Here is an 8,148-nt window from a genome sequence, read left to right on the forward strand (position 1 = left end):
TTCTTTTGTTGACGTTTATATCTCGTTCTAATTGATTTCATATCGATAGTTAGTATTGTATATAGAAGCGGATTCAGAGACGAGTTGATCGGTAAAAATAGAACGGCCAGCCAAGCGGCCACCTGGTTCGGTATGTCGACCGAAAATACGGCGCAAAACTGAACGATTATTATCGGTAGCCAGCAAAATAAATTACAAAGATTGATTACTAAACTCCTTCGAGCTAAAACCAGTTCGGTAGGATCGGCTCTACCCGAACCCGACCTACTTCCAGATACGAGTCTATACATCTGAGCGTACGTCGTCATTATCGCAGCCAATATGGCCGCATTGAACAAGGCAAAAATAGCGAATGAATAGTGCCAGCCATTGACGTCGATCGTCAGTAAATTCATAGGCAAACAAACTCCGGTTGTACCGTAAAAATTGTCTCCGAAGTAAGACGACGATGACAGCGGTAGAATAGAAACTGTGCTTATAACGAGCCAACAAATACAGCAAATACCGATAACGTATTTCGGAGTTATAATCGGACTTCTAGAAAACGGGTTGACGATATTTGAATATCTCTGACGCGTTAGAATTAAGAGAAAAGTTAAGGAACCTTCGCACGAAACGGTGACAATAACCCCGGCGAGACGACATAATGAGCTATCCGTCCAGGCTTCAGAATTCAGATAATAAACGCCTTTGAACGCGTGGTCAGCTCCTGCGATCAAAAACAAATAGACCGACATCAGAAAATCACAACCGGCAATATTTATGATGAGGACATCTGAAGATGTGTTACGTGTTCCGGTGGATTTCATCCGCAAAGCTTGAACGCGAAATAAAATAACGATACTGTTAGCGAGAAAACTGAAAGATGCGATCATCCAGATGATGGCCCTCAGTACAGTGTTACCCATCAGGTCAGAGCAGGTGGAAAATTGATCAGCTTCGGGGAGACATCGGTCAACATTCGGTGCCATGCAGCAAAATTTGTAAGCATCCGAAGCGAGGTATTTCAATGATGTAAGATCGCCAAGGACGTTTCTTTGTACGGATATTACTTCAAAATTGTTGACAAGGTCTAGAATTTCAAGTCGAGCCAATCCCGAAAAAGCATAGCTAGAAATATAATGGATTCTGTTACTGCTGATATTTAATGTCTGTAATGCGGATAAACCTTTAAATACATTTTCACCGAGAACCGATATAGAAAGTCCGTGAAGATCGAGAACAGTAAGTGACGTCAGACCTCGGAAACTACCGTCTTCTAAATGTTGCAGCGGATTTCCGATAAGAAATAGTTGTTTTATAGCGATCAAACCTGCGAATGTATTAGCAGATAATGATGTTATGCGGTTGTGTGTAAGGTCTAATGTGTATAGATTGTTTAGATTAGAAAACGCATTTGGAACGATGTAAGATAAATTATTGCCTGAAATGTCGAGAAAACGAAGATAAATGAAAGAGTTTAACATCGATTCGTTAAATACGACTCGGTTATTCGACAAAATCAAAACCCGAGTTGATTCTATAAAACGACCAGTAATATCTGATAAAAGGGCATTTTCACAATCGATGAAATGACCACGGCAATTACAACGTTCAGAACACGTGACCTTACAGTATGTCTCGTCATCCGAGTTATGTTTACAATTTACGACTCCGTCGCAGACTTCAGATTGCGGAATACATCGATTTTCCTGGCCACATTTAAACATTCCCGGACACGACCAAGTCTCGCAGTTTCGTTCATCTTCAGAATTAGGACAATCGGATCGACCGTCACAAACGTGTCTGATCGGTATACAGTAAGATGCCGGACATTTTACAGTACCAGCCGCGCATTCGAAGTCATTACACGCGAGTATATGTTCAAGATTTCTACATACCGGGAAACCAATCGGCATCCTTTCTAAAATACACCTTTCGTGTCGGGAATAACAGCGAGGAGAATTGAACGAACATCTTTGTTCATCCGATTCCTTACACAGATCTGTGAAACGAGTCGTACAGTGATTGCCATTATTACAGTTAACATCGGGATTCAATGTCATATTAGTGACCAATTCGTCTTCTTCGAGACTTCCGCTACAATCCACGACACCATCCCGATACAACTGAGAACTAATACATTCACCGTCCCCGCACGAGAAACCCTGACAAAGTTCGGCAGTGCATCCGATCTCATCGGAACCGTCTTTACAGTTGACTAGTCCGTCACATCGTTTATAACTATCGATACATTGGTGATTGGAACAGCGATATCGCGTAGATAAACACGGTGGATGATAGCACGAGTTCTCATCTGATCCATCGACGCAATCTCTCATAAAGTCGCAGAAACCGCTAATCGATATAACCTGTCCATCGTTACAGCGGAACTGACTGTGTAAATTGATATCCGTACAATTGAGTTCATCTTCACCGTGTTGACAGTCGTGTATGGTATCACATACACGATGGTCGCTGATACATCTTCGATCGTTACATTCAAACTGCCACGATTTACAACCGCTTATAGAAGCTAACTCTTCACCAGTTACATTATAGGTACATAACACGGAATGCGCTTTATCTTTTGTATCATCGAAAGGTTTTAATATCCATTTAACCGATTGAATATACGTAATTTCATTTCTGGTCACCAGTGGTTTGATAACTTTAAATCCGTCGTGGCCCATCGTCAAAATAGCGCCATATTGATGTCGATATTGAAATTCGCTGACCAAATTGTTCATATCGCTTTCAGTATTTGAAGTGAGTCTTACTATTTCGGCGCGGACGCTGTGACACATTTCTCTAGCACTCCGAATATTCAAACCTCGATTGTTTTTCCAGTCGGTTTGTATTTGATAACATTGTCCGGAAATAGTTACCCAACCTCTTGGACAGGTTGAATTAATCAAAGTAACATCGGGAATCATTTGATCTATGGTTTTATTTAGTTCTGTATTTGTTGAATTGTTCGCGTCGTTTATCGTTGAATTGTGTTTGTTTTTGATGTCGATTCTCTCAGATTCACAAATGAATGTCGTGTGCGTCTCCTCGATTTGACACGGGAATCGAACCCAGTTCGCCAATCCTCGTGGATTATTCAGTATCATCGCCGTACACGGCATATTCACGTCATTTATCGGTTGTTTTCTTAGCGGAGATATCAATCCTCGAATAACTTCCGGTATCGTTTCATTAATAACAGGTTTATACCACTCTGTGTAGCTCAATGGTTTACCGTCAGTCCACGTGTAATAACCATCATTCTGTTTCGTGAAGAAAATGAAATATATTATTTCTTTAAATTCTATCTTTTCAAATTAATTTTTGAATGCATTAGTCTTACCTGCCAATTCAATCCAATCATCATTATGAGTGCTTTTAATGTGTACGCCATTCGGAGAAGTTTTGTAGCGAATAATCTTTTGATTAAAATCATTTCCTGTTCTGAGTTGATACTGAGTAGATGTCCCGCGTACCTCTGTCTACAGTATATTTCAGCGTTTTCCCAATTCAGACGTTCATCTCTGATGAATTTGATGCAAGAAATTCCCGAATCCAGAAATCCTTGTTTACAGTAGAAATCATCGAAATGTTTAATCGGTAACGACTCGTGTAAAGTGTATTGTATTTGAAATGTCGGAATTCTATTGTTTACTTCAAAACGTAAAGTATTATCTGATATACTATAAAATATAAGTCCACGAACCGCGTTATTTTCACATATTAAAGTTTCATGTTGAGTTTCAATGGTTTTGAAATATTTCCCATTAAGAAAGGGTTCGTAATTGATTGATTGTATCAAAATGATCGGATCTTTTCGACCGAATCTGTCTGTTTCACATGAAACTGATCCAATAGATTTGACGATAAATCTGTAATATTGAAATATATTTTGTTGTAACGGGTTTTCAAATTTATAGAGCATAGATTCTGATGTACGTCCTGCCCGACCCGGGTAGTTCGGTGACTGCACGAGTCCACATTTATCTTTAGTAGTAACTGGGAGAGGGGAACCAGGCAATCCAAAACTCTCCGATTTTTTCACTCCTAGACATTTACGACGTAGTTTAACTATTAGTAGATACCGCCAGAATCCAATCTCATAAACTGTGAAATCTACAGTGTTTAATACGAGACTGTTATTAAGAAACTGATTACTCAAACTCAGAAAAAGATCACATGACAATGACATCTTGAGAAAACATAGATCAATTTGATATTCGTGTTCTGATAATATGTGAATATTTTTCGAGCGAAGGCGTCGATTTTCAGGAGTAATCACGAGACAGTATGACGTCATATTGATCTGACGTTCTTCTTCCTGTAGAACATAACCGTCACAATCAGTAGGAGCAAATATAAGAGATGAGCTACCAACTGTTAACTGATTGTTATAGTAATAAGCGTATGCTACTACAGTAACCGGTCCACCTGAAATAATCAGGCTGACGACAAATCGACCGTATGAACCAGGACAATACGGACCATAGCGTCTAGCTGTGAAATTACTGCCATCAAATATATAAAAACCAGCTCGATCACAGTTTTCTGATAACACTGATAGTTTCAACTGTTGTGATTCATAGATGTTCACTTTCCAGTTTAGTTGTAATGTAGTTACACGATACAATTTATTCTTTGATCTCGGGAACAATTGATTGGCTGACCAGTAACCCGTAAACTGAAATATAAGGGAATTGATTACAGCATTAAACGTTTACAATAAAACAATTTCAAACTTTGTACGACCTCGATATATTGATGATAGTACAAAATGTAGCTATCGAAACTTAACTTAAATTCCTCCACAAATCATCATAATTACTCTGCGTAAACAACAAGTGCGTCCGAATGTATTGAAATTTGGGTCACATATAACGTTGTTATTCCAAGTTTCTCGGTAAAGTTTCACTGGTCAAAATCGCCATCAAAATCATAGATAATTACAATGATTCTATAACACGAACCTAATCTACAAATCACTGTAATAAACTTACCAATATCCTTGGCTTGTTGACGTAGACGTCTGATATTGTCATTGATTTCACTTCAAATTCTATTTTCAAATTCGATCTTAAAAAATCCGATGTCGTCAAAACGCACAGAATCACGAGAAATCCGTCTGATTTTACACTCAGAGATTTGAGATGGTTAAAACTGAGTAAAATATCAGTTCTAACAATCCGTAACCCTTCCTGTTTATATACACCTACGACACCTGGTGACGAGTCGAGATCACGTGTCCAGTTGAAGACGACGTACTGCAGAACATCGACTGTGATAGACCAGCAGTATAAGTGTTTAGACTGAGTTACTATATCTGGTATTCCATCAATTGTAGTGAGCAGTCCTGATTCATTATAGACTTGAATTAACGGGTTAGAGATGTTCCAATCTGATATTTTGTAAACTTGCACGAATAACTGCGACGTAAACCACTCTTTATTTTCAAATTCTACACACGCTTTATTAGTTTTAGTATAAAACGATGAAGGCGGATGTCCGGTTTGTTCTCGTATAAGAGCTATAGGTTCACTGGTGCTGTTCCATCCGTCGTGAATTTGAGGACGAGTTTTCATCGGATCCTCACCTGGTCTTAATCTAAAATCTATCTGTATAAACGTAAAATTCATTGCAAACCCGTCTGGCATCCCGATCCATTCTAACAACAATTTACATCGCCGGGTAGAAATCCTGAATTCATAACCTGTTTGAGTTGGTAATTCTTTTACTGCACGTTTGTAGCATGTGTGTAAGATTTTCAAGCGACTCTGTTCTTCAAAACGATATATGATATAAACCCGACTACCTCGCGCTCCATCGACGTTACTCCTAAACAACAACGAAATCAACCCGTTACTGCGGATATCTAGTCGTTTTTTTCCGGTAGCGCAGAGTTTGTTTTCGGACTCACCGACGAGAAGGTAGTTTTCGTTACAGAATATCGACGGCTCGATGTCGTAGTAAACTTGAACGAGAAAACTTCCCGGCAAAGAGCTGTTGACGAACCAACGACATTCGACACCGCGCACTAACGACGGATAGTCCGGTGAAACGATGTAACCAGACGTAGAATCGACGGAGTATTGAGTGTTGTTACAAGATGAATTGACTGTAACAGACGCGGCTTCCTCGACAGAGTTTGCGCGATCAGCCCGCGTAAATATACAGTCTCCGCAAGCGATCAGTAAAACTACGAACAACGCTTTCATTCGCTGCATATTGAACACAATTCACGCTTCAAAACAAACACTTTACTAACTATTTCTAAGTTCGCACGACATTTCTCAAAAGAGTCGCTGCAAAGTAATGACGAATTCGCAAATGTCAGAAGTTGACGAATTGATCCAGAGTCCAATTATTTTGTAAAAGTTCTCCCATCAAACTGGCGCCAGACTCGTATTTGTGAAACTTTCATCTGTTCTCGGTTTTGCTGTAATTACCGCGGTTTCTAAATTTAGACGTGTTTCAATATATCGTGTTTATAATCATGTGCAATTATTTCTCTAAAAATATTTACTGTCGTTCCGAACTGCGTTCAGTTTGTGATAATATTCGATGACATTTTGTATATATACCTCAAAATATTCTGCGTCTCTGTAAAACACTTCGTCGATATCTGTTTTGATAATTCACACTCTACAGTCAATATAATAACTGAGTTGAGGCTAATCGAAGCGGGTGGGTATCTGATTGTGGTGAGTAATAGGTCTTGTTCGGTACAGATTGTTTTGAAGAAACAAAAGCAACCAAGTAAGACGGGGATGACAGCGGTAGAATAGAAACAGAGAAATGTTAGGAATCTTTAGTTAGGAAACTGTTGCAATAACCCCGGCGAGAATCTGACTCGCGCACTCTGATTCGGTCCGTTCTAAATTTGTCCCGTTTCGGACCCGGACCCGTTTAGAACGGTCTAACTGCTTCGTAGTGTGAACGCGACGAAATTCCAACCAATAATAAATGAGGTGAATTGATAATTCCGAAACTTCTGATCATCATTTAAAAATGTTTAATTTGACTCAATTTAGATTAGTCCAATCTAGCAGAGAGGCAGCTGTGATGAAGTCTTGTTAACCTGTCGCGAAAAAGACTCCATTAGAACGATAACCGCACTCAAACGTGATGAACGGATAATAAGATAAAAACCCACTATCTACAGATTAAAAGATTTTAAAAACAAGACTTTATTCATTAAATCTAAAACATATATAAGACACGACGTTTCGATCTCACCCTAGAGATCATCGTCAGGTGTGAGATTTAGACTAAAAACAGGGGTATATATACAGAGGAGGACAGGTTAATTGAGTAAATTGGCGAGTGAGTAAATAATTAGTGTTTGGCAAGACTCTATTATTGGTCTTGTTGCTGTACTGGTGACTAGTACGTGTTTACAATGTCGGCAACGATCCAAACTGAACCGCTTTGTAAGCTTTAACTTCGATACCCGACGCCGATGTCAAGCCGGCAAAATGTAAAGATCGACTTTGAAGGTTCACTATGTATTATTCAGAGTAAGACTTTCGCTACTTCAGTGGAATCTCGTTACAGCGAACTTCACGGGACCAGAAAATCTGTTCCTTATACTCGATTCTTCGTTATATCCAGTATGAAGTGAATTTTCTTACTCGGCACACAATTTCATATTTGTTATATCCGATGAATCGTTGTATCCGAGTTCGTTATAACGAGGTTCCACTTTAGTGCATATGGTGATTTAGATATTCAGGTGAAGTACTGCAAATGAATCTAGTTAACTTTCAAAGTACTATTCGTCTGTAAGTGTAACTGATTCAATCTTGGAGAATAGTTAAAATATGAGATTATACTTGAAATATCAAATATGCGATAAAAACCACGTGCGCTCTACGGCAATGCATGATTCCCATATGGTCTAGTGGTTAGGATTCCTGGCTTTCACCCAGGCGGCCCGGGTTCGATTCCCGGTGTGGGAACGAGTATTTTATGGTTTAATTTTTTTGCTACCTTTTTACAAATGCAATTGATTAAAGTCTGTTCAATTAATTGAAAGGAATCTTTTTCATTTCCGTATATGAATCGTACAAAATGAACCTACCATCTTTATAAAGCGGATCCTCGTAAGGAATCTTGAACGCTGTAAACATAGATGAATGCTATTGATGAAATTTTGAAGAAATC

At 39.0% G+C, this 8,148-nt stretch overlaps 1 non-coding gene across 1 annotated transcript; it reads left to right on the forward strand.

Moving 5' to 3' along the window:
* The first annotated feature begins 7,871 nt into the window (after positions 1-7,871).
* On the forward strand, positions 7,872-7,943 carry Trnae-uuc (transfer RNA glutamic acid (anticodon UUC)). Its single transcript has one exon. It is a non-coding gene; the product is annotated as a tRNA-Glu (tRNA).
* The last annotated feature ends 205 nt before the right edge of the window (positions 7,944-8,148 follow it).

This window comes from Tubulanus polymorphus, chromosome 9, assembly GCF_964204645.1.
Source record: "Tubulanus polymorphus chromosome 9, tnTubPoly1.2, whole genome shotgun sequence".
NCBI classification, from domain to species: domain Eukaryota; kingdom Metazoa; phylum Nemertea; class Palaeonemertea; order Tubulaniformes; family Tubulanidae; genus Tubulanus; species Tubulanus polymorphus.